The sequence below is a fragment of the Pan troglodytes genome, chromosome 12 (genome assembly GCF_028858775.2).
Source record: "Pan troglodytes isolate AG18354 chromosome 12, NHGRI_mPanTro3-v2.0_pri, whole genome shotgun sequence".
NCBI classification, from domain to species: domain Eukaryota; kingdom Metazoa; phylum Chordata; class Mammalia; order Primates; family Hominidae; genus Pan; species Pan troglodytes.
This window is the reverse complement of record NC_072410.2, coordinates 55,869,774-55,896,862: the sequence shown is the minus strand read 5'-3', so window position 1 is coordinate 55,896,862 and position 27,089 is coordinate 55,869,774. Positions and strand designations below refer to the sequence as shown.

Genomic DNA, 27,089 nt, shown 5'->3' with positions numbered 1-27,089 from the left:
AATAAGCCATACTCTAGCTTCAACTTCTACCCATTGCCTATGGTAGAGGAGGTGGGGAAAGATCAAGGAAGAATTTCTCTGGTTTGGCTCCTCTGTTGCCCTTAGTGGGGCTAGGTCATTACTGTGGCCCAGTGTCCAAGCTCTTTTCTGCAGCTTCCAGGGGCATCATTGTCTTTGGGGGCAGTTGATTTACATCCCTCATGATTGGTGGTGATGCCTTAAGACTGAGAGTGTAGTGTAGTGGTTGTGACTTTTGGCTGCTGTGAGTCTCTGCAGCTTCTGCTGTTAGCAGCAGCAGCTGCTGGGGAGGGGTAAAGGAGGTCTCCAGCACTTGTCACCTCTTCAGGCACTTCCGGGCCCCTCACAGCTGGACAGCCCAGATTCTATCAACACTCTTTAGAGTGCTGTTCACAGCTGGATTCTTGGTCAGCTCTGACGCTGCACAGCTTTTTCAAATAACACTACTTCCAAAGACCATGTTCAAAGTCAGCACTTTTACTCTCCCCATTGACACCAGCCTTATATTGAGACACTGTCCCTTAACTAGCAAACCTGAAGGACCCAGTGCACCCACTCAGCAGAGCCTAAGTGTAGGTATCCACGCAAGTCAGCAATTGTCTCTAATTCCTCCAACTTCATTAATCACACAGACCAAACTCCAAGATCAGTCCTGAAAGTCCAGCCATTTGCAAGGATAGACAAATAAACTAAAGTTCAGTGGCTAATTTCCTAGACTTGGAATAGGAGGGCTCTGGATTTGAATCCAAGTTCTGCCACCTAATAACCGTGTTATTACTAGACTTCTCTGGAGATTATTACTCTCATGCACAAAATGGGAATAAGTCTCACTCATATGGTTAGGCTTTGTGTCCTCACCAAATCTCCTCTTGAATTGTTATCCCCAGGTGTTGAGGGAGAGACTTGGTGGGAGGTGATTGGATCATGAGGGGGGGGTTTCCCCCATGCTGTTCTCATGATAGTGACTGAGTTGTCATGAGATCTGATGGTTTTATAAGGGGCTCTTCCTTGCTTCTCTCTCTTGCTCACTCTCTCTCCTGCCACCTTGTGAAGAAGGTGCCTGCTTTCCCTTCTGCCATGATTGTAAGTTTCTGGAGTCCTCCCCAGCCATGTGGACCTGTGAGTCAGTTACAGCTTCTTTGTTTATAAATTGCCCAGTCTTGGGTAGTATCTTTATAGCAGTGTGAGAACAGACTAATACATCTATTTCATAGGGTTTTTGTGAATATTAAATAAAAAAAATAAAGGTGCTTAGTATTAATACACAGTATGTACTTGGAACATAGTAACTATTACTGCTGGATATTCTTGGTTCTACTATTATCTCTTCATCTTCACTTGGAACCTATTTCTTTAGATAATAAAAATACAAAGGATCTTATGACTATGATGAATTTTAGTATTTTGCACCTCAACTTTCCAGATGTTGGGGGGAAAGAATCTCTAATACTCTAGGATGTATCCTGAAGATATCCCTGTATTTAGTTGTTGAAACCAAATAACTTTGCCTCAAGTGACTCAACTCTCTACTGTTATAGTGCAACTTACTCTAGGAGGGTTGGAGCTCACACTCTGGAAGGTAGGACTTGCAAAGATGGATGAGTTTCAGGGCCAGTGATTAATGCTTTTTGCTCTGCTTTGCAAAGTCCACGGGTCCTCAAAGGGATGTCAAGACCTTTTACCCAAGCCCCATTTGCTCTACAGGCAGATAATTACTTTTAGAATAACGTTTTGTTTTTGTTTTTGTTTTTCAGTTGGGTCCTACAGTCTTGAGTTTTCTGAAAGATTTTCTGCTGTGCAGGATTTCTTAAATCAGAAGTAAGAAAGTCATGTCATCCATATTGCTGAGTAAGAAGGAATCTTAATTCTATGCTCACAGCTTTCTTTGATAGGAGTGGGGCAGGTATAAGCATATCTGGAAGGGAAGAAGTTGGCAAGATTCCTCAAGATCTTGGAGATTCTATCATCCTATATCTCTCTTAGGTTTGATTTTAAACTTGCTTTGGGTTGACATGGAACTATCATCTGAAGAGCTCTGTTAAAATAAAGCCTCTTTCCAGAAGGCAGGCGGCATCTCTGCTCACATTCTTTACCTTGGAATTATGTTGTCTTTGGCAGTCAAATACCAGGCTTACTAGCATGTTCTGGTACTGAAGACCCTTCTGTGGTTTTCAGTTGAATACAGTAGAACTGTGGGATGGCTAATACTTTTAGGATAGTAGAACTGAAGCAGAGAAAGAGCACATTGATTGATCCTCTGCTGAAAATGGGCTGCATAGGTTGAATGAAAGGGAGAGTTACCTAATGGGTCCAACTGTGTTATAGATAATTCTAAGTCTGGAAAGAAACACAAAGCTCAGTTTTTTACTTAAGGAACTTATGTTTGTATTGGCAAGGGAAGACTAAGGCACATGAAGCAACAGGCTAGATGAGGGAGTGTTTGATTAAGTGACAACCAAATGGTACAGAAAGAAAGTGCTCCAGGGGCCGGCCTTTGGAGAGATGGCAGAGACAGCCAAGTGTTGACAGGTTTGCAGTGATCTGATGCGTGTGTGAGATGCTTGCCCAGGGTTACAGATGCAGTTGTGACTGCGAACATGGCAGATTCCAAAAATCACATTTCAGTGACGATTTCATTTTTCTCAAGTCCCAAGTCCCTGTTGATTGAGGAAATCACTTTGGAAACATTTCAAGGTCACAGGACAGTATTTTGTGCTTTCTAAGAAGCTATTTAGCTGATAATTTCAACAGTTCTCAAGCTCTAGTAGACATCTAAATTTCTAAATGCATGAGACCAGAATCTGCCTTACTGCCAGTTACTAACCACATGACCTCAAGCTTGTAAACCTTTTAAGTTTTCCTTACTCTGCTGGATGGGGGTGACAGTACCATCCTCACAGGGTTGTTATGAGGCTCATAGGAAGATAATGCATACAAAGTGCTTGGCACATGGAAGGGGTTTTGGGGCAAGACAGGTTTATCATGGTCACTAGTGGACTGGAAAGAAACACCTTTGACATGAATATAAAATCAGAGAATGTGGAATCAGCAAGGTATCATAGTGGTCACTTGGGCCAAATCTTCATTTCATAGCTGAGGAAACAAAGGCTAAGATAAACTAAATTATTTGCTCAATATTTCAGAGCCAACCAGCAATAGAGCTGGACAAACAACCATGTCTCTTAACTGGCATTCCATATATTTCTCTATCACATGACTGCCTACACTGGATGGGTATGACAAGTCACTGAGTCCAGCAACTCTTTTCCTTCCTTCTGCCTCTTCCTTTCACTGTCTTCATCCAGTACCATCAATACCTACTCTGTGTGAGATTGAAAAGTAAACAAGATGCAGTTCTTGCTGTCAAGGAATTGATACCGTAGACAATCTAGCTGCTCTTACAGTTCTCAGATTCACTTGGGGAAGGGGGTGAATGAGGAGACGGTCTGACATGGACATTGAAGCTCAAAGGGAGAGACAAACCAGTGGAGTTGTTCAAGTTGGGGTCTAAGGGGAGGAAGATTGAGATCACATCCTTCCCTTAACCTTGAGCACATTACTGAACCGCTATTTATGCATAAAACAGGGTTGATGATAATATCTACTTTCTAGTGTTGTGCAGATAAATGAGGATGTACTACAATGCTTGGCATGTAACAAGCATTCTGTCAATGTTAGCTGCATTTACACAGAAAAGGCACCAGTGGCATTGTGTAGGAGACAGCAGAATACTAAAAACAGAATCATGGAATCATGAGAAGGGATGTCTAATGCCAAGTAGTAACCCTATCTCAACCCTTGGAGGAAAGTCCTTGTCAACAGTGATTTCTTTGCTTTTGGAGAGTGGCCCCAAGATATTGCACCACTCAGAAGACTCAAAGTTACTAAAGCCTTTTTCTAAAGAATGAACTTGTTCACCCTCTCAACTTGGCACCCCACAGGCAGATGTAGCTCAACAATATGGGACCACCTGAATTTTCTTGGCAAGTCAAGTTGATCTGGACTCCTTAAAAAATATATTTTTGTCCCATGATTTTTTCTTAAATCAGTTTCTGTTCAGCAGCTTCATCTGGGTACCTTAGCTCCCCTTGTTCCTTCCAGACGTATTTCAGATACATTTTTTAATCAGCCCTATTATTGCACAGTCTTTTCAGGCTTTCTCTCAATGTAATAAGAATACCCACCATTTTCTTTTACAGTGATTTATGACTTTATTAAGGCTCCTAGATTTCTGTTCAGATTTCTAATCTGTTGACTTGGGTTATTTTGTATGATTTAATTATCGTCAGAGGTTTTGCTAAAGGTAGAGACACCTGAATTTAATTAATGCACTGTTTGCATATTTCACATCATAAATAATGATGCTCAGTAAATTACATCTTAATACTAATCCCGAAGTACTCTTTATAAAATCTCCCCGTATTTAAAGCCCTGCCATTGATCAAATCCTTGTCGATGGCACTTAACATCTAAATTTTTCCCAGGACCTTTTTGACCACTAGGATGTCTCTTTTCTTTTACTTAATTACATAATAGTTATATCCAGAACTTTTTAAAAGTTGATTGGTAAAGATGGAGAGTACGGAAAGCAACACAATTTGATTTCTTCTCTGAGGTTTTCTTCTCCAGACATACAAATACTAAGAATTTAGTGGGGGTGTCAGGAGCTAGTTCACATATTTCTAATTTCTTAATTGCGAATAAAGACAAAGATTGCTGTGGGTTATGGTGAAGTTCATAGGCCACTGTCCAGAATACAGTTCCTTCAAACTGTGCAATTCAAAGTCACCACTTTAATAAATTATTTCAATTTTACTTTCATCAAAGAGGTAAAAAGCCAAAGCCTTTTAGCATCTCATTTCACTTATACACATAGCCCATTATAACCTGCATAAACAAGGATGACAAGTTGAGATTAATGAGAGTCCCCAAGTGACAGAACAATTTAATTGTCAGAAATCATAGGAGCTGAACTTTACCAGTGTATTTATATAAAACAGCCATAGTCTAAAAACTTCCCTAATTGATTATGACCAATAAGTAATCGCTTGGAAAGCAGTTTTCTGGTATACAAATAACAAATGACTCATAATAGTTAATTGAGGTATTAAGATGCATAAGGGAAGAATATTAGATTGACTAGATAAATGATTCATAATGCTAGGCAAATAATTGGTGAGTTCATACTCTTAAGTAGAATATAGCTCATAAGCAACACTGAAAGTACATCAAATAAAGGGAACTGTGTTTGCTAAATGAACTCCCAGCTAATTGGGTATTATAGCTATTGTACTCCAGACTCCAGTGGATCCTTGCTTTCAGGCAAAGCAGCCCTCTTATAGATCTGTCTAAGCTAGAATTCTTAGCTTGGATCCTACAGGCCTTGCAACATGAGGGTGAGGTTGGAGGGTGGAAGTGGTGGGTGGAGCAGCCAGACACATGTAGAAAGTGGATTGCATTGTGGCTGAGCTGATAATATGGCACCCAACCCTAAATTTCAAGGCTAGGTCTCTGAGTGGCCAGGGGCCCAGTGTTCAGGGGTACAGAGCAACTGTTGTGCTGTCCCTTTTATCGCTCCTCCTGTTCTGGGTTGACCTTACTAGAAGGTGGCAGTAGCTGCTTTCTGTGATAGAACTTTGAGAATCCTCTGCACCTAAATATATCTCTACCTCAGTTTGTGCTAGATTGTTCTCCATCTCAAATCCCAGATGTTTAATGCCTTGGCTTTTGAGAGTATCTCAGATGGATATAATTAACAGTTTGCAGAGATGAAAGCAAGTCCCTGCCAATAGGAAATGTAGGAGATGCTGGGAGGGGACTCAGGAGAGCATCGGAAACTGAGGAAGAGAGTGAGATAGTCAAAGGGAAAATTTTCTTAATTCATGACTTTGCAAGTGGTCGTCTCAGGCCATACGTCCCAGTCCCAGACTTACCATACCCCAGCCCCTATTTCAACTTTCACCAAAAGAAAAAAGAAGAGAAGAGGGAAGGAAATAAGAGGGAAAAGATGGAGAAATGGGGGAAGAAGAGGGACAGGAAGGGAAGGAGAAGAAAGAGAAAAAGGAGAGGAATGAGAGAAGCTGAAGAAGTAATTAAGTAATTTATTAACTAAATAATTAAGAGTATAAGTTCTAGAACTACTGCATTGTGATTGTGGGCAAATCACTTAACTGTTTTGTGTCTCAGTATTTTATCTGTAAAATGGGGTGATAGTAGGTCCTCCCTTGTAGTGACTTTGGTTATTAAATGAGTTCATACAATATAAAGTTCTTAGAGCAGTTCCTGGCACAAAGCAGTCAATGAGCAATAGCAATTGTCATTTCTAAGCATTTTTTCATACAAGCCAGGCACTGGTATCTAACCTTCAGTGGGTTACATAATTTTATCAATGTAACAGCAAAAATGAAGTGGCTGAAACCAAGCTTTCAAATGCCAGGTTATTTTGTTGTTGTTGTTGTTGTTGTTGTTGTTGTTGTTGTTGTTGTTGTGTTTTTTAAATTTTTAATTTGGGGGTACATAGTAGATGTATATATTTATGAGGTAAATGAGATGTTCACAATGAGTAATAATCACATCAGGGTAAATGAGGTATCCATCACCTCAAGCATTTATTCTTTCTTTGTGCTATGAATGTTCCAGTTTCATTCTTTTATTTTGAAATTCACAACAAAGTATTGTTAACTACAGTTGCCTTATTGTGCTACTGAACACTAGGTCTTATTCACTCTTTCTAACTATATTTTTGTACCCATTAACCATCCCCACTTCCCTGCATTCCCTGACCCCCAACTAACCTTCCGTGTCTCTGGTAACCATCATTCTACTCTGTCTTCATGAGTTCAATTGTTTTAAATTTTAGTTCCCACAAATAAGTGAGAACATGTAAGTTTGTCTCTCCATACCTGGCTTATTTCACGTATCATAATGACCTCCATTTCCATCCATGTTGTTGCGAATGACAGAATCTCGGTTTTTTTAATGACTGAATAGTACTCCATTATGTATACGTACTCTTTATATCCGCAAAATGGGATTTTAAAATCCTATTTTTAAAAAATTATCTTCTGCTGATTGTACACTGATGGGAAACTTCTCCAGGAGCAAACTTGATATTCCCCCTTGGCTTCATCTTAGTTAATTTAAAAATAATAACATCTTTATATAATTCAGGGGAGAGATAAGCAGTATTTGTTATGTGAATACAAAATATGTGACCAACACTATTGTAGGTAGATGATGCCTTTCCTGATTTAATCCCCACCAAAACTTTGAGCAATAGAAGATATTCTCTTTTTATTTTGAAAATGAGAAGGTGAATTTGGTCAAGATTAAGTGACCAAACTCTGTGCTTTGTACTCCTCCCCGCTGGGGCCTCCTCATTCCCAATTTTGCCTAACACATATTCTGGCACAGAAGTGAGCACTGAATAAATGCCAGTAGAATTAAATTCTACAAATGCTTGAGTTACGCTTCATGGTTAATGGGTGAATACATTTATATAGAATAACACTTTTCCATTCTCCCAACTAGAACACCAACACTTAGTGCCTGATGGTGGTTTGGGAGCATCAATTAGAATAGGAGACTGTACTTACATACATACTTATTTTAACTGTAAAGTTAAATTGATATATTTAATGAACAGCTATAATATGAATATATTGTAGCTATAATATTGGGTACATATGTGTACATAGCTATAATATTGAGTACATATATGTACTCCCAATTATCTGGGAGTTCACTAAGCAGTACAATAAATACATTAATAAACATATAAAGAAAATCTTTATGGATTTTAGTACAACTTGTGAATTTAGAAACAGGTTGTGACTCTCCTCTGGGAAAATTCCTATGATGACCTCTCATGTTCCTTGGGGCAATCAGCCTCAGTTCTTAGAGGTATCTGCCTTTCTTTGAACACATACTGCTCCTCTCCAGATAACTGCATAGCTCACATCTTCACTCCTAGAAATCTTAGCTGAAATGTCAGTCATCTTCTCAATGAGGTCTACTGTCACCACTTTTTATTTTATTTTTTGATATAGGGTCTTTCTCTGTTGCTCAGGCTGGAGTGCAGTGGTATGATCTCAACTCACTGCAACCTCAACTTCTTGGGTTCAAGCGATCCTCCCACCTCAGCCTCCTGAGTAACTGGGACCACAGGAGCACATTACCACGCCTGACTAATTTTTGTATTTTTTGTAGAGAAGGGGTTTCACTATGTTGCCCAGGCTGGTCTTGAACTCCTGAGCTCAAGGGAGCTGCCAGCTTCAGCCTTCCAAAATGATGAGATTATAGGCATGAGCCATCCTGCCTGGCCCCTCATCGCTTTATTTAAGAAGACAGGCTACCTTAGTCCCCAACTCCAGCTTCCTAACTCTTGACTCCCTTAGCCTACTAAATTTTCTCTTTCTTCCCTAGCACATAACATGTTTTAGCTTGTAGAAGAACTTTCTCATTTATTATCTTTATTGTTTATTGAGCCTGCCCCCCAGCCCCAGGAGAATGTAATCCAGGAGGGCCTGGATCCATCTCTTTTATTCATGGATATATTGTAAGTACCAAGAAGCGCATCTGTTCAGTAAAGCCTGAATGAATGAACTAACAGATAACAAAAAATGTTTGTTGAATGACTAGAGGGTAACTTAACTTTTTCTCAGATAATTCAGTATTCATAAGAAAGTTTAAGAAATGCTTTTGATTAAACTATTCTCATTATCTTAAAGTTAATAACGATCAACTCTAGATCTTTTTAAAAACTGTGCTCATTTTATTATCTGTCCTGCCTTCCTAATTTTCACCTAAAGATGTAAAACTAAATATACTATTTGTTCACTTTGCAAGTACAAAAAAAACTCAAATATGAAAAATTTGACTTCTAATTTTTGGTGACTGTCAGATGCAAAGAGAATGTGCTGCCATCTTCCTCTGTCCCACCTGTTTTCACACACAAGGCAATCCAAGCACTAAGGTGCCATTTGTGTGCTCAGGACTGCTCTGCTGATAAGTGGTTGGGATTTGGAGGAGACAACTAAATACCGATGGTTGACCTCCCAGCACATTCTTGTTGGACTCTATCACACTACCCTATCAACCTGGTTAGTGTGTTATGCATGTCACTCTACTAGTGACAATAGGGGAATTTATTCCTTAAATCTCATGAATGTCTTTTTTCCTTCTTCTCTTCTTATATCATCTCCCAGACAAAGCTGGAGTTCAGGTGAACTGCACAGTGGTGTGAGAGCTCCTGCTATGGTGGTCCAGCTCTCATCTGGCACTTCTGCTTGATAAGCTCAGAGCAGTTCTTTTAGACTGCCTCTTGTAGGCACGCTTGAAAAATAACCCAGTTAGCATTCCCCTAGCCTTCATCTATGATTTCACTGGGAAACTATGCATTAGATACTTTGGAAATAAATATACACAAGAAATTACAACTCAGTGTGAATGACCCTCTACCTTGGAATGTCTAGAACTGTGAGTTATAAGGCCAAGAAATATGTCCAGGCCTGCTGGCTCAAAAAGTTGCTATTCCTTATATGGAATCTGGACAGACAGGGAAGCTGAAGTTGTATAAACTAAACGGAGATTTTTTTTTTCCCAGCCACTTACGTGCCTCATCCTTGACCTATTTCATTTATAGGTTCCTTTAAGATATGATGCCTTGAGAGTTCGTTGCCTTCTTGCCAGTCTTCCAACAACAATTTTAAGAATAGCCAGTGCTTTACATGGACTTTAATTATATTGGAAAATCCAAGGAAAGGACCAGAAAGGCCATGAGTGTGGTGATGCAATTATATCAGTAGAAGGTTAGACCTGCTAACAGTGAGGGGATCCGGCTAGAGTAACCCAAGTACAGTCGATTCATTACTGTTGGAAATTTTTAAATGCAGACATTCAGAAATGTTTAGTCTGGTTTTCAGTAAGGAAGAAGGGCAAGTAGATTCAAACAAGGACCCGCATGCTGCACAATAAGTACTTTTTTAACTCTATTTCCTTGATAATGGAGAAAATGAAACAACAAGCTATGAACTTAAAGCTAGAAGGAGAAATTCTATTCTTTAATAGGAGTAGTTATTTTTTCTTACACAATGTAGAATATGGACATTTCGCAATCTTGGCTTACACAGAATATTTTAAAGTAAGTAATTCAGAACACTCAAAGTACGTTTGCTTTCGCTAATCCTTGTCAGCAGTTCTGAAGTCTTTCTAGGTTCAAATCCCAGCTATACCATTAACCAGGATAAGTTTCTTACGCTCTCTAAACTTCAGTTTTCTCACTTAGAAAATGAGGATTAAAAATAGTACCTACTGTACAGAATAGTTGGAAGAGTTTAAGAAGTTAAGACAACATAAATAAGAGACTGATGAGTACTTAATGTCGCATAAATAGAAACAATTATTACTCTTACTAGCCATGTTTATTGATTGAATGGAGCTTTAGAAAAGTAGAAAGTAGATCATAAAAAAGTCCCGTACGTAATGAAAAGTGGCCCCCTGAGTCTGAACACACTGCCTTGTTACTCAAAATTTCTTCATTTCTAGACTTAGGTGTATATTTTCAGTAGAAGTGGGGAAGAATGACAATTAACTAAACAATCCAAAGGAAGTGCTGGATCTTTGCATTTGTTATTGCAATTTTTCAGATGAAAGCTTGGGTTTCCTAGATGCTTAAATTACAGTACGATCTCACACTTGTACTTCATGAGGTTGCATTGGGATGTAGATATTTACAGATTGACCTACAGACTAAAAAACAAAGCAAAGAATCAAACAAAACAAAAACCGTCAAAATATTCTTCTTCTTAAAGCCTGGATGATGATATTAACTTATACTGCTTTCATTTCAAGGCTTTTTTTTTTCCAAAGTGCGGAGTCGCCGAAGAGCGGACTTCACTTAGGGTACCCGGAAAGCACATGGAAGCGAGCCCACTCACTCATGTGAAAGAGAAAAGCTCACCTTTGAGAAACATATTAGAATTCCACAATGAGTAAATCTGAGAGAAGATGTTTTAGTTGTAGCACACATATTAGTTTTGTGATTTAAGACTGGTGTTTTTATTTTAAATGCACAGCAGGAGGGAAAGGTGGGGCCGTAAGCGTTTCTATGCTTAGCGCCTCTGCAGGCCTGATCTAGCCCTGGTCTTATAGATGATTGTAATACTTTTATAGCTATTTAGGTATTTTGTCACCAAAATAAATATATAGTTTATATTTAGGCAAGGCTAAAGGAGGGAATCTCAAATTTGTTTACAAGCTCAGTAATGGAAATAGAATGAGTACCAAATATTTCTATATCACTTGAAAACACCATTCATTGTTAGAGGCTCTGATATAATTTAGGCTCTGGGTAATTTTGATTTTGATAAACCTGATTTTCTAGTTTTTAAAATCTCTAATCGCCGAGCATCTAGTTTTTTCTCATTAGAGAAGCTAATGCTCTCATAATACTTAATATTCTCCATTTTCAGCAAAGCTAGCTTTAAATATTTCCTAATGCTAATGCCTGATTTGTCTAAGCATTTTAGCTAAATCGAATCTTTTATTACTGTTGATGCTCATCTCTATTTTCAGACGGTTAATTTGCTGACTTTCTGCAAAGTTCAGTTTTTGTTACATGTCTGATCAAGCTTAACAATAATTTCCTATATTATATTAGCCAAAGGAATGTTTGTTTATGAGCTTAGAGTCATATTTATTAACATCCATGATTAACTGAAAATTGCCCCATGTGGTATTTCAATCCACAAATGTGTTTTGATTATAAAAAGGACAATTATTCCATTTGCATTTGATTCTAACACAAATGGTATAATTTTCAGCTCTCTTAGTCAAACAGTTAGTAGTGAAGAAAAGAAAAGGTAAGGCCTTAGAAAGACTCCCATTATGGCTGCGGCTTTCTTATCACTTAAACCCTAGTATAATTTTGTTTTTGGTAGCACATTTCTATGAAATAGTTAGTATTGATAATTACCTTAATTGTTCATATACTCTATAAAGTATCACTGGGGCATTATCTATTATGTCGCCTAACATTGATTATTATGTACTTTCAAACATATTTCATCCTCTTTAGGATTGGATGTCTGACTATTTAGGTTTAATACTTGACAAATATTATGCATGTAGAAATCCAGTAAATAAGAAAAAATATATTTTGAGAAGGTGATTTATGTTCTCTTTAATTCCAAGTACTTTCTCTGATGCTTTCATGACCTGATCTAAATCTCCAAGTTCACTTTTCTAATCCAGTAGAATAGAATTTAGCTTCTCACGGATTGCTTGGGCACATGGCAAGGGATTCTTTCTGAGAGTCTGATGCCACTGGAATCTGGAATCTGACTTTTTGAAGTTCTGCCCGAATGGTTAGTAGCTCAGGGTGGTCTTTAGAAGCTGTAGTCCCAGCATAGAGTCTCATGGATCCCCGAGGCATGACTGGTCTGGTTAGCCTCTCCAGAACTGCTGACACAGGAGTCACCTCCTTGGAACTGTTTGTGGACCCAGTCACTTTCCCTGGAGATAAGAACAAACTTTTAGAACCAAAATTCTTGCACCTTCCTGTTAGATTGGGGGTTACTCTTTTATTTGCAATTCAGAATGAAAACTTAGATAAGATTATCTGACTTTTGTTGTTGTCTTCCTTGGGTTGAGAGCTAACTAGGCACGTAAATTTTGGTCTTATTATCTTTTTAGGCTGGGTCTAACAGAATGACAGAAAGGCACCAGTAGCTAGCACAATTCCCAACAGTCTCTATAATATTGACTCACTGAATGAATGAATGAATGAATGAACAAGTGAGTTTTTCAGATATCTGTGTGACCACAGACTTGATGCTCCCATTTCAAGCTTCTATGATATCAGATTTTTTTTTTTTTTTTTACCCTGTTTGGTCAATTAGCTTTACCCAAAAGTTTTGCTCTAATTCCTAAAAAACTTCATATGAATTGGAAACGCTTCTTTCTTTTGATCAGCTTTAATCTGCATAGAACCCCCTTTTCATGCCAGAATGCCAGCTTTAATAAATCAGGTAGCTCAAATTGAATAAATCTATTTAAATACTTATAAAATATTAAGGATGCATTTGGGAAAAGCCTCTAAGGTTATTGTGGCCCCTGTGCATCTCACAGTAACTAATTTATTAAGCAGTTTGCAAACCTGGGAAGAAAGGAAAAAGAAAAATGGTTTCATAAACCAAGAGCAGAAGCCAATTTTTCAGCTCAGATGATGAAAGGAAGCATGCATTTCTAATCAAAAAGACAGATAAGCCTTCTCTCTCCCACCATTCCCTCACCGGCAAAGTGCCTTTTCATCATCAACAACACTCCATTCCTAATGGCTGCCTGGGCCTTTCTGCACCTTCTCCATACGCTGGTAATGTACACACAGCATCCCTTTGAAACAAGAGCCCATTAGCTGTGGCAGACTACCTTTTCACATGACGCTCTTCTGTTGCAAGTCATCAGCACAGTGTTAAATCATTCTTACTGGGCATGCTCAGAACCCTGTCAGAGGGATAAACTGATATTTAGAGCTATAGCATGAAAATTGGTTTTCAGCCCCCTTGAAGGACAGTTTAAAAAAAAAAAAAGGAAAAAAAAAAGGGAAAAGGTCATAAACTAGACAGGTAACACCAAGCTCATTTTTTCTACCTTGGAGCTTTTCTTCTTTGGATTTCTTTGGGTGATCGTTTGTGACTCTCATTGTGATGTACGTCATGGCTGTCCTTTTGTGCATAGAGTAGAGTCAGGGTCTACATATTGCTATTGTTAGATATTCCAGGTCATTCTGCCCCCCACCCAACACTTAGTATTACTCCCCTCCCCCAACAAGTCAATAAACATCTGTATTAATGACAGCTGTCATTTTAAATGAGTTTGGCCTGCCTTGTAGGGTTCAGAAGTATTATCTTTCCATTATTCTTCATGCTATCATACACAGGTGACGCAAAGGGTAGCAGTCATGGGGGCCTATAGAGAATCCTATCTCACAGGTCCTTAGTCTTAATGCCTTAATGGTCTCATCATTTTCCACATGCCATCCTGAAAGAGGGCCACCTTGTTCCTCCTGCCTCTTTCCACATGGGTTTATCAGGCATGAATTTTATATAATAGTAACTGTTTTTTGTTTAATACAACATATGTAAAGCATATGGAAATGGTTGGAGACAAGAAACGTAGAGTTTGTAAGGGTCACTTTGTTAGTAAGGGGCACTTTGTTATTTATTTTTAAGAGCCAGTGTCAACAAATTGCATGGTAAATCTAGCTATGGCTTCTCTGAGAATCATCCACCATGTTTATGCAGGAAGTAATAAACATAGTAATAATAGCGGTCATTTATTAATAATAAATTACTAATTTATTAATAATAGAAATGGTGTATTACTTTTATTACATAAAAGTAACAAACATAGCGCCAGAGTGCAGTGATGGTTTTCAAAGACCCACTGACTGGAAAAAAACGGGTTACTAAGGTTAGCCTATATTTTCTTTTACTCAGGGTAAACAGAAGGAGGGGACTTGATTTCTGACATGTTGCACATTTATTTGGAGTCAACTCATTTGTTATTTTAGGCCTAGATTCCTAAGTGCATTTTCTTAAGGTGCTTACATGCATCCTGTATCCATGTCTTTCTTCCACCAGGAAGCTGGTTGGGACATGCTCAAAAATGGGGCTTGAGTGAATTATTTTTCTGCCAATGAGTGTGGTGGAAGGAACTATAGACTGTCATCTTTACCAGCAGGCATGGTGACATTTCCTCATAGCTCTGAGTAATGCAGGGGGAGATTAAGACCAAGTTGAGTATTGCTATTTCCGAGCATAATTCATTTCCTTGACATCACTAATGCCTTCTGACATTTCTCACCATATGCGGGGCCTCTGGGGACAGAGCCCTGTGTGACTACAGTTGCTCTGATCTGGCCCAGTTCAGTTAGCTTCAGACATTAGCAATTGGGAGTTTCTGGGGCCCTGTGATTTTGCTTTTGATGGAGCTGGTCCTTTAATGGGTCACCACCTGAATCATCAATGTTTTGATGAAGCATTCAGCCAAGTAAGAGGCAAAGCATAACCATCAGAGAACTAATACTGACTTTCCCCACTCTGCACTGCAACCACTCGCCAGCCAAGTGGCAGGAGAAAGCCTGGCAGTTGTACTGGCTTTTCTGATGATACGATTCACCTGATCATACAAAGACTGACCTCTTCCAGAGAAAATCGAATTCAGAATGTCTCCTCTGAAGCCTGAGAATCTGGCTGTACTAGGAGCCCCCAGTGATTTTCCTCAACAGGAAAGGGACTTTGTAAGGATTTTGGGGAAAGTTCTTACGTGCCAAAAATTCCTGCCTGGACAGCAAGTTGATGAGCATTTTGGCTCTTTAAATGAACAAAGTCTACTGGATAAAATGATCCCAAAGAACAAGCTCAAGTATCAGAGAAGGGTAAAGGGAGGAAAGAAGAACGTGACCAGATGAAAAAAAGTATATTAAAGCTCCGGAAAACTCTATAAAACTCAAGGCAGTGGTGGGGGTGAGGGGATTGGATGGGGGAACTAAAGGAGACTCAAACCCCAAGATGGTTATCTCTGCCTTCTTGCAAGGGCTGGTTTTAATCACTTTCTTGTACCTTTGCTGGTGTCATTTGTCAAACCTTTGAATAAAAGTTGCAAAGTGAGGTTATTCAGCGGGTACTTTCATCCATCTCCAATTATTGACCAGAGTAGGGGGTGTTTTGCCATTCCCTGGGTCTCCAGCTTGTCACCTGCTTTTGTTCTATCCTGTAAGGCTCAGCACCAAGCTGGAATGGAGTGCAGCACCAACCCACCCCCCCACCCCCGCTTCCCTACTTCCAGCCCCTTTCAAACAAAGCCCTTTGCAGCCTGTTGCATGCACCTTCTGGGTGTGCTCTCCTGGAGTCTGCTTTAGAGACTTCCTCTTGTGGGGATTTACCGATTTGAAACAAATCCCTTAGCTTTGGTCCTGAATCCCATAATTTTCAACTGTGTGATGATCAGAGTTGTTCATCAGCCTTAATAACAATGTGGTAGAAGCAGGTTTCTTCCTGCTGCTGTTCTGTCACTGCTGTGCCACCTGCTCAGTCCCTGGGGGTGCCACCACCTCAAGTGTCTGCAGTTGACCTCACCAATTGTTGAGAGGAAGGATAGGCACAGGTACATGGGTCAGATGGAAACAAGAATATCCTCACGCACAAGATGTGGCCCCTTATGTTAAATCCAAAGACAACTGAAAATGTCAGTGGCTAAAGTTTATGAAGCACTTAGCATGCTCCAGGCAGTATTCCAAGGGTTGTGCATGGGTTAATTATTAATCCCCACAACAACCCTACCAGGTCAGTAATATTATCAAGCACATTTCTCAGATCCAGTCCATGATCACATGGATAGGAGGTGAGAAAATGGACTCAGGCCCCCAGGCCACCAACATGAGACCTACTGAGCATGTGGCTGGCCTTGAAGGGAGGTGGGAATTTGACAGAGGATACTATCTCTAGATAAGGGGAGGAGGCACAAGGGGCACTGTGGGTTGAACAGGCAGCCAGAAAGCACTCGGAGAAGCATTCTGGATGACAACTGGTGTGAAATTAAAAAAAAAAAAATCCAAGTAAAGGTTTCAGGAAAGGCCAGTATCTGGAACTGTAAGATGATTAGAAATCATCCTTTGCCTTGGACCAACTGAAATGCACAGAAACAAGGCATAGGTGGCAAGTAAGGCCAGTGGAGTGATTAAGAAGAGGGACAGAAGGGCATGTCTAAGCTGTCACAGCTGCAGGTCCACTCAGGGCTGAGCCTGGAACCAAGCAATCATGACTTGATGCCAGTGGAGAGAATAATTGTGTTGATTGACATATGAATTTGAATATAAACACTTTGAAATGTTTAATTTTGAATTCACTTGGCCCTTTATGAACGTTACACATAACTTAATTTCCAAAAGTATTTATCTGATTTTAATTGTATATAAGATGATAATACTGGTTTCATTGCTAAGGGTATCTCTTTCCTGGCCCACATACATTATTTTTCTTTTTAGCCTTTCTTTAAAATGATGCAAGGGGAGATAGTATTATATTATCTAGCATATTTAATGCAAACCAGATATGTATTTTGAAAGTTCATATTTTTTATTTTTTTAGAAACAAGGTCTTATTTTGTTGTCCAGGCTTGAGTGCAGTGGTCACTGTAGCCTCTAACTTCTGGGCTCAAGGGATCCTCCAATTTCAGCCTCCAGAGTAGCTGGGACTACAATCATGCACTACCATGCTTGACTAATTACTTTTTTATTTTTTGTAGAGTTGGGTCTTGCTGTGTTGCCCAGGTTGATCTCAATCTCCTTGCCTCAAGCAGTCTCTCTGCCTCAGCCTCCCCAAGTGCTGGGATTACAGGTATGAGCCACCACACCAGATCTTAAACATGTTTACTAGACACATTAAAAGCATAAAAAGAATTACAGAAAATTATTTTCAATAATATATTTTATTTAATCCAATGTACCAAAATATAATTTCAACATTTATTCAACATAAGACATTCATAAAAAATTTTTACATTATCTTTCTTGAACCAGGTCTTTGAAATCAGGAGTGTATTTTTACATTCATGGCACATCTTAGTTCCAACTAGTCACATTCCAAGTGCTCAATGGCCACACGTGGTTCGTGGCTATCATGTTGTGGGGGCACAATTCTAGCAGCTAACAGTCCCCCACTGGTCATATTCTGGCTCTCTCGCCTTTTAGCTGTACAGACTTAGAAAAGTTAGTTAACCTCTGTCAGCCTCATTTTTCTCGCCATAAAGTATAGGTAATAATAAGGACCAAATGAGTTCATGCATGAAACTGCACTGAACCTGGGCACAGTTTTGAGCTCCTGGGATGCCCTCAATAAATTTCAACCATGCCAGGACTATCACAGCAAAGCTACTGCCTACCCTGGCTTCCATCATTCAGAACTTGCCCAGACTAAATATAATGTTCAGTTTCTGAAAACATTAGACTCTCCATTTCTCTCTATAATTTTTATTATACACGTGCAGAGACACACATCTATATTATATCTTTATTTTAATCTAGCAATTCTCAATTGTTTATGCCCCACACCCCCCACCCAGGGAATATTTGGTAATGTCGGGAGATGTTTCTATTGTCACAACTGGGGGTGGGAGTGCTACTGGCAACCTAGTGGATGCTGCTAAGCGTCTTACAACTCATGGGGCAGCCCCTCCATGACCCCAAATTTCAATAGTGCCGAGGGTTAGAAACCATTTTAACCAGACTAAAATGTGGACACACATGTGTATATGTGCCTTTATTATTCTTTGATGTCGTTTGGGACAATTTAGAAGGTAAATTATAAGTAAACTATCATGGGAAGACACCCATCCATGATCCTTGTGATGTCTGTTACTTGTTGTGTAGAGGGTCTCTGCACAAGAAATTCCCTATACAGGCTTCTTCAGGCTTTCAGGAGGGGAGGCAGTATGGTTTAGGGAGTCAGATGTGGGAGGCAGATGAGCTCCCACACTCCTGTGACCTGCCACCAGTCAGTGGAGGCTCCACCATTGTGGGGCTGATTGGAACATGACAAGGATTTGGCTGCCACTGGACTTGCTTGCTTGCCAGGAGCAAGTGCCATGTGAAAGCTGACAGCTGCCTTCCTGCCCCCTGGAGTCTGCAGGGTCACAGGAGCCAAGAGAAGGAGCAGCAGCCCCGCAGTGCCAGCTCTGGGGCAGGTGGCCCAATGAGGAGGGCCCTTCCCACTACTCCCCCCCAGTTATAAGCTGTGACAGATTTACTCAATTCACTCCAAGACTGCTGAGAAATGTTTCCACCGCCCCGCTTGTAGCTCGTTTTAGAGTGCCCTGTTTATTCGCAGGGTTTCCTCGGGGATTTGTAAGCTCCAAGCTACAAGGGGAGTGCAACGGCTTGCTTTTTCTCCTTTGTGTTCTCTTGGGAAGTCCTTGCCGGGGTTTCTTCTAGTCTTGGTTTCTACAGTTGTGCGCTTTTTCCTCTTAGTATTGTGCTATTTTCCCTTGTTTTTTTTCCCGTTAAAGTCTTTTGAGTTTCTTGGGTTCATTTTAGAAATATCATTGTACACTGCATTGGCATTGAGGCTCATTTCATAAAAAGCCCCAGTGGATGGAGGGTTTCAGTTTCCTTTGCTCTAGGTTGTATGGAAAACTCACTTGTGGATCTTCTTGCTGCAAAAAACTGCTTTGATGCTTTTTTGGTTTCTGCCTTCTTAGGGGTAGCTGTTTTATTTGTGATTTCCTGGCTAACTGTTGATGATGTCTGTCATTCCCGGTGACTAGAAAGGATCCCTCACACTGCCCTCTGTTCATGAAGGTGGATGTGTGGTTCTGGAGAAATACAACACTGTGAAGCAACTTCAGCTTCTCATGCTGTACCTGGTAGCAGGGCTGGTATAGCAGAGATGCCTTGACTGCAAACTGCAGTGGCCACTGGTTCTGGTGACCTAGTTCTAACCCACCCCAGACCAAAAGACCACACTCAACAAAAGAGTATGAGCTGGGAGCAGAATCCCCTTATTGTCCACTAAAATTCAAAGTAAGCACGGGCCCCAAAAGGAAATATTCTGGCTTTAAGACCATGTCTGGTGAACAGATGAATTAAAGCCAAGTGGCTGGCTAGTTGCCTTGCCAATGCTGGGGAGCAATTCCTCTCCCGCGTGGCTTCTACTCTCACCGAATAATCAGGTTCCTTCTGGCCACCTGGAAAATGCAGAATCAAACACCTGTTTAAGTAGATGTGGTGAGCTCTGGGCCTGCCACCACCAATCCATCTGCAGTGCACGACATAACATTCACCAGCTGCTTTACTTAGCATGAGGTGAGAGCACGACGCTTTGATGAAAGCATCAACAACACACTTAAACCACCACTGAGTCCAATGATTTCCACATCAGTGGGGAGGCACAGGCTTGCAACCTGGAGTCTGCCAAGGTTTGCCCAGGCTGGGGGATGGGAGGGAGGCTGCAGGAGCACAGCCTAAGCCCAAGTGAGCCTGGGCCCGCTGCTGACCTCCTGAGACCTCGGGCTGCAGCAATCCTTCTTCGGGAGCAGACTGTGGCTTGGCTAAGCCAGCATTTGGATTCTAGAAAAATGAGGGCATTCTGTGGAAGCAGCCATGGAGATCATCATTTTACATAGAGCAGTTCTCGCCTTTGTCTGGGTAGAGCTCAGCTTATGGAGAAAGCCTGAGGAAAGGGGAAAGGTTTTATTTTTCGCCTCTGCATTTGGGCGTGTGTTTGCGTTTTGTGTTTGTGTGTGGCGTTTTCATTTTTCCTTTTGGTTAAGGTGATGTTGAATCTGCGCTCCTTTAATTTTATTGTCACCATTCTGGTCCTAATAAAAATGGTCTTTAAACACAATTAATCATGTGGTGCAAGGCAAACAGCATATTCATTCCCAATACACAGATTCCCTATATTCTTAGCAGCTGATGCCATTCTAGAGAATCTCAGGTTATTTTGAGGGGTGGTGCCAGAAGAACTATCAGAGCCTGCTTCTTAAAACAATTTATGAATAATTGAGTAACAATAAGGGAATCGCTCATCTTTTTTTCTGGCTTAATGTTTGCATCAAAGCAGAATCAGAAATGGAACTGAATCTTTTACTGAGTGCTTAGTACGTGCTAGGCACTATTCTAAGTATATTCTATGAATTAAGTAATTTAATCTTCACCAGGCTACAGGGGAGATATGTCAGTTTTACAGTTGAAAAATCAGATGCACAGAGAGGTTAAGTAACTTCTCAAAGGTCACATTGCCAGCAAGTGCTGGAGACAGGCTGTGAATCAGGGCCATCTGGGTTGAGAGCCGGCAAACCAGGCTGCATCCCAGACTGCTGGAATCCCATGCTTGTATCGGTTTAGAAATGAATTCATTTGTAAACATTTCATGATGAGGCAATTCTAAAGTACATGCTTCCAACATGTAGGCAACTCTTTCTCAGGAAGCCTAAGTGCTTTCTCCTAAAAGTCTTACTCAGGATCCTGGAGAGGGGAGGTTTTGAGTCATCACCTCTTGTTAACTGGGTTCTCACATACTTCAGGGGCTATCCTAGTCCCCTGGGTGATTTCCAGTCCTATCTACTTTGAACTGCTCAGAACTCTGTAAGCAAAATCGTTTGCTGATGTGATGTGCAAGAAATGTGGGAATGGCACAGTGTGGAAAAGCAAGGACATATTTCCAGCCCCCTGAATGGTTTGCATGAGGAGAGGTGAGGCTGCCTCCCCATCTGTTTGTCTTCCTCCCACCTCTAGTTGTCTGCTTCCTTCTGGAGTTGCCTGCTATCCTAATGTGTCCCAGGTATCCATTTGTTCCACTAGCATCAGGGAGCAATTGTCTTCAGCCTATGGAGTGTCACTGTTTGACCCAGGGCCCAAATCAAAGTCTTTAGTTACCACACTTGACAAAGGGATTTATCACCAATGAAAAGACAAATCAATCTACTGAAACTGAACTTGGTATTTCTCTGGGAGTCATACCAAGGCTCAGAAGGTCACTCTCTAGCATTAAAAGACCAAGGTGTTCCAAGACCAATGCTATCCATTATAACTTCCCCATAGCCAAGAAATATTCCTTATTGACTAATAACATAAGGGGGAGAAGAATGAGGGCAATGGAGGAGAAACCTTTGCAGTGAATTGATCTTTCACACATGTTGGCTGAGGACCGGAGACCAGGATGGGCAAAGCCTTGGTAGGAATCCCCACCTGCTCCATGTGTGCCAGAAAAACTCTGATTTTAACATAAGGTAGACTATTTCCTACATTTTACTTAATTCAATTCCAATGAGAGGAGAAGGCAGAAAAAACAAATACAGGAGACATAGAATGTAGCATCAACTCTCCACTGATTAATTGTGTGATCTTGAAAAAGTCACCAAAGGGCTCTCAACTCAGTTTCCTCACACACCGCATGAGGGATTGGGCCAGACAATCTGTTATTTTCTGCTCAGCAATAATAGTAATAGTTATAATTTCAATGTGTGTGGATGGAGTTATGCTTCCATTTTTCTTTAGGAGTCTAAAGAAAGTTAAAGTTTCTTCAAATCGTGAAAAATTTAAGGAGCAACCAAGTTTATCATTTTCACTGCATATCATGTGTGTATATATATTCAACAGCTGGAACATAATATAACATTTTTTTTTAGTAATTTCAAAACACATGCCATGTGCTGAATGGAGATTTCTAGGACTTCTACAATTGCTAACTTTAACACTCACCTCTAATATATTCCGACTTAAAGTGTGCAACCTTGTTTAAAATGCACTGCTAAAGCATATATTTTCATGTATTGCTATGTCTGAATGCATGATAACCAGGTTGAAAATCAAATTATCTGTGTTAGGGTGAGTATTATAGTGTGAATACTGCCTGCTGTGCTGTGAATGAATCTTGTAAACACAATCAAATGCATCTTTCCCTTTCTCACGCATTCAGACCCCCACCCTGCTTGGAGAGGCAATTCTTCACCTTCCGCTTCCCATTGTCACAGCAGTTCATGTTTATCGTGGGTGACATCTTCAGCTTCCATGCAGCGTGAGCTATGCCAGGTTGCAACTGAGCATTCTCCTCCAAACATCAGCCTTCAGATTAAAGCTGTTTCATGAATAATGAAAAATAAATAAATATCATCCTTATTCCAGAAGTTTGTGAAATGCTTTGTTTAACTACAAGTGTCTGCTGAGAAATTTCTGTTCTCTTAAACTGTTTTATTGAGGGCAAAGGGTAGGTGTTTAAAGGGATCCATGTTTGCTCCATTGAGAATTTACTAAATTATCCAAATAGTGGAGGAGAGGGATGCTGTGTGACATTCAGAGAGGACCCCAAACTTCAGGAAGCGGCAAGCCAGCAGAGAGCCAAGAGCTTTCAGGGAGGAGAGTGAGTCCTCTGCTAAGTCACAAGCCCTGAGAACGTGCTTTTCAGTCACGGCCCCACAGCTGTCTAAACACTTTGTGAGCAGCCATGATAGTCATTCATGGAGTGCACAGCTTAGATAATGAAGAGGCACTAAGAGAAGATTCATCTGAAGAAAGAGGCTCTATTTTTCCAGTGCCATACAAGGCAAGATTGCTGTGAGATCTGAGCAAGGGATGACCCACGCACGGTTGTCCTGGATCTCTCCTCCTGCTGGCAGCATCCTTGCCTGATGTTGCCAAATCTCCAAAGTTCGCAACTGCAATGTTCAGAAAGGGAAAATAAACTGTGAATTATGGGGTTACGCTGACCAGTTCTTTCCGTAACAACTCAGTTAATCTCTCCTTTAGCAAAACAGTAAAGGTGCTGGTATTAGAGATGGATTGCTCTCTCCTTCCCTGCCTTTTCTTTCTTCTTTTCATACCTGTTCCTACCTAAATTCTCAGCACTCATTGCCCACAAAGGACCTACAGCTCTCAAACAGGTCTCCACCCACTTCTCACTGCACAGCACCCACGCTGGGCAGCCCTTCAATACTTTCCTGGGCTCCTCACTCTCCCTGTCTCCCTGTCTGTGGATCTCTGGTCAATCAGTTATACACTTGATCTTAGCCAAAAAGCTGAGACGTGAGGATAAATCAGTTCTGATGTCTGAGTATCTGATGGGGTTTCATGGATCACCCTCCTCAGGCAGGGTTCCCTTCTTGTCCGAAGTGTTCAATGCCGTTGTCCAAAGGAAGAAGCAATGGTGACATTACAGGCATCGGGGCAGCCTGGGATCCTTTTAGCTCTGGATATTAAAGCTGCTTCATGAATAATGAAAAATTATTATTCAGGCAGCTGCCTAACCACAGACTAACCCTGGGTGTTCCTGGGAAACTTTCTTGTTGATTTATCATAGACTTTGAGGGTTGAATACTTGCAAGCCCTCTCAAGAATAACAGGAATCATCATTCAGGGATGTGTGACCCCACTGATCCCCCAGTCTTTTCATGCAGTGAAAATAAGGCTAGAATGAACCTCAAGTTAAATTTTAAAGAGGAGGAAAACATCCCAATAGGAGATCCTTTATGCTCAGTGTGGACAAGAAAAGGGGGTTCTCATGGCTGATGATGACGCTGTGTTATTAGCAGCCTGTATACAGGACAAAGTAAGTTTTTTAAAAAAGTATCTGACAGAACTACCTCCATTCCTCTGTAGACTTCTCCTCCAGGCATTGACTGATGTCAGCAAAAAGCAGTCCAGGAAAATGCTAGAGAAATGCAGGGATCAGCTTGGAACATGTAATCCTGAAGATGACAATGCTTCTTCATTTTCCCCTGCACCCTCATTTCCACCATGACCCCACATTTTTAAGTGTGCAATCTGTTTCACCCACTTAAGATAGACCCATTAAGATAGACTCTCCCTTAAGATAGACCCATTATCTGAGGAAGAATAAGTCAGGACTCCTCCACTTTTAAACAATCCCCAAAACTCAAGGCTTGGTACTTCTGAGGACTCCATCTGGGAGACTTCAAGATGGAAAGGATTTCAGAATTCCCAGAAAAGCATGAAAAACAGGAAACAGGATCCCCTACGGCCTCTGAGCTGATACTTCACATCCATTACCCAAAACTCAGCAAAGAATTGTGCCTCTGGCCAGATCTTCCAATACTATGTTGAATAGGAGTGGTGAGAGAGGGCATCCTTGTCTTGTGCCAGTTTTCAAAGGGAATGCTTCCAGATTTTGCCCATTCAGTATGATATTGGCTGTGGGTTTGTCATAAACTGCTCTTATTATTTTGAAATACATTCCATCAGTATCTAGTTTATTGAGAGTTTTTAGCATGAAGGAATGTTGAATCTTGTCAAAGGCCTTTTCTGCATCTATTGAGATAATCATGTGGTTTTTGTCATTGGTTCTGTTTATGTTATGGATTACATTTTTTGATTTGTGTATGTTGAACCAGCCTTGCATCCCAGGGATGAAGCCGACTTGATCATGGTGGATAAGCTTTTTGATGTGCTGCTGGATTCAGTTTGCCAGTATTTTGTTGAGGATTTTTGCATCAGTGTTCATCAAGGATATTGACTTGAAATTTTCTTTTTTTTGTGTGTGTCTCTGCCAGATTTTGGTATCAGGATGATGCTGGACTCATAAAATGAGATAAGGAGGAGTCCCTCTATTTCTATTGTTTGGAATAGTTTCAGAAGGAATGGTACCAACTCCTCTTTGTACCTCTGGTAGAATTCAGCTGTGAATCCGTCTGGTCCTTGGCTTTTTTTGGTTGGTAGGCTATTATTTACTGCCTCAATTTCAGAACTTGTTATTGGTCTATTCAGGGATTCGATTTCATCCTGGTTTAGTCTTGGGAGGGTGTATGTGTCCAGGAATTTATCCATTTCTTCTAGATTTTATAGTTTATTGGCGTAGAGGTGTTTATAGTATTCTCTGATGGTAGTTTGTATGTCTGTGGGATTGGTAATGATAACCCCTTTATCATTTTTTATTGCGTCTATTTGATTCTTGTCTCTTTTCTTCTTTATTAGTTTGGCTAGCAATCTATCTATTTTGTTAATCTTTTCAAAAAACCACCTCCTGGATTCATTGATTTTTTTGAAGGGTTTTTCCTGTCTCTATCTCCTTCAGTTCTGCTCTGATCTTAGTTATTTCTTGTCCTCTACTTGCTTTTGAATTTGCTCTTGCTTCTCTAGTTCTTTTAATTGTGATGTTAGAGTGTTGATTTTAGATCTTTCCTGCTTTCTCCTATGGTCATTTAGTTCTAAAATTTCCCTCTAAGCAATGCTTTATCTGTGTCCCAGAGATTCTGATATGTTGCATCTTTGTTCTCATTGGTTTCAAATAACTTATTTACTTCGGCCCTACTTTTATTATTTACCCAGTAGTCATTCAGGAGCAGGTTGTTCAGTTTCCATGTAGTTGTGTGGTTTTGAGTGAATTTCTTAATCCTGAGTTTTAATTTGATTGCACTGTGGTCTCAGAGACTGTTTGTTATGATTTCCGTTCTTTTGCATTTGCTGAGGAGTGTTTTACTTCTAATTATGTGGTCAATTTTGCAATAAGTATGATGTGGTGCTGAGAAGAATGTATATTCTGTTGATTGGGGTGGAGAGTTCTGTAGATGTCTATTAGGTACACTTGGTCCAGAGCTGAGTTCAAGTCCTGAATATTGTTGTTGATTTTCTGTCTTATAGATCTGTCTAATATTGACAGTGGGGGTGGGGTGTTAAAGTCTCCCACTATTATTGTGTGGGAGTCTAAGTCTCTTTGTAAGTCTCTAAAAACTTGCTTTATGAATCTGGGTGCTCCTGTATTGGGTGCATATATATTCAGGATAGTTAGCTCTTCTTGTTGCATTGACCCATTTATGATTATGTAATGCCCTTGTTTATCTTTTTTCATCTTTGGTGGATTAAAGTCTGTTATATTAGAGACTATGATTGCAACCCCTGCTTTTTTTTTACTTTCCATTTGCTTGATAAATAATTCCTCCATCCCTTTATTTTGAGCCTATGTGTGTCTTTGCATGTGAAATGGGTCTCCTGAATACAGCACACTGATGGGTCTTGACTCTTTATCCAATTTGCCAGTCTGAGTCTTTTAATTGAGGCATTTAGCCCATTTACTTTTAAGTTTAATATTGTTATGTGTGAATTTGATCCCGTCATTATGATGCTAAGCTGGTTATTTTGCTCCTTAGTTGATGCAGTTTCTTCATAGTGTCGATAGTCTTTACAATTTGGTATGTTTTTCCTAGTGGCTTGTACTGGCTGTTCCTTTCCATGTTTAGTGCTTCCTTCAGGAGCTCTTGTAAGGCAGGCCTGGTGGTGACAAAATCTCTCAGCATTTGCTTGTCTGTAAAGGATTTTATTTCTCCTTTGCATATGAAGCTTAGTTTGGCTGGATCTGTAATTCTGGGTTGAAAATTATTTTCTTTAAGAATATTGGTTATTGGCCCCCACTGTCTTCTGGCTTGTAGGGTTTCTGAAGAGAGATGTGCTCTTAGTTTGATGGGCTTCCATTTGTGGGTAACCCAACCTTTCTCTCTGGCTGCCTTTAACATTGTTTCCTTCATTTCAACCTTGGTGAACCTAAAGATTATGTGTCTTGGGG

General features: G+C 40.3%; 1 long non-coding RNA gene across 9 annotated transcripts in view; it reads left to right on the top strand.

Moving 5' to 3' along the window:
* LOC104005001 (uncharacterized) overlaps positions 1 to 27,089 on the top strand; it is a 556,115-nt gene that overhangs the window by 141,000 nt on the left and 388,026 nt on the right. For all 9 annotated transcript variants that reach the window (XR_010149116.1, XR_010149118.1, XR_010149114.1 and 6 more), the window contains one exon: positions 17,326 to 17,417. This is a non-coding gene — a long non-coding RNA (uncharacterized LOC104005001). The remainder of the gene's footprint in view (positions 1 to 17,325; positions 17,418 to 27,089) is intronic.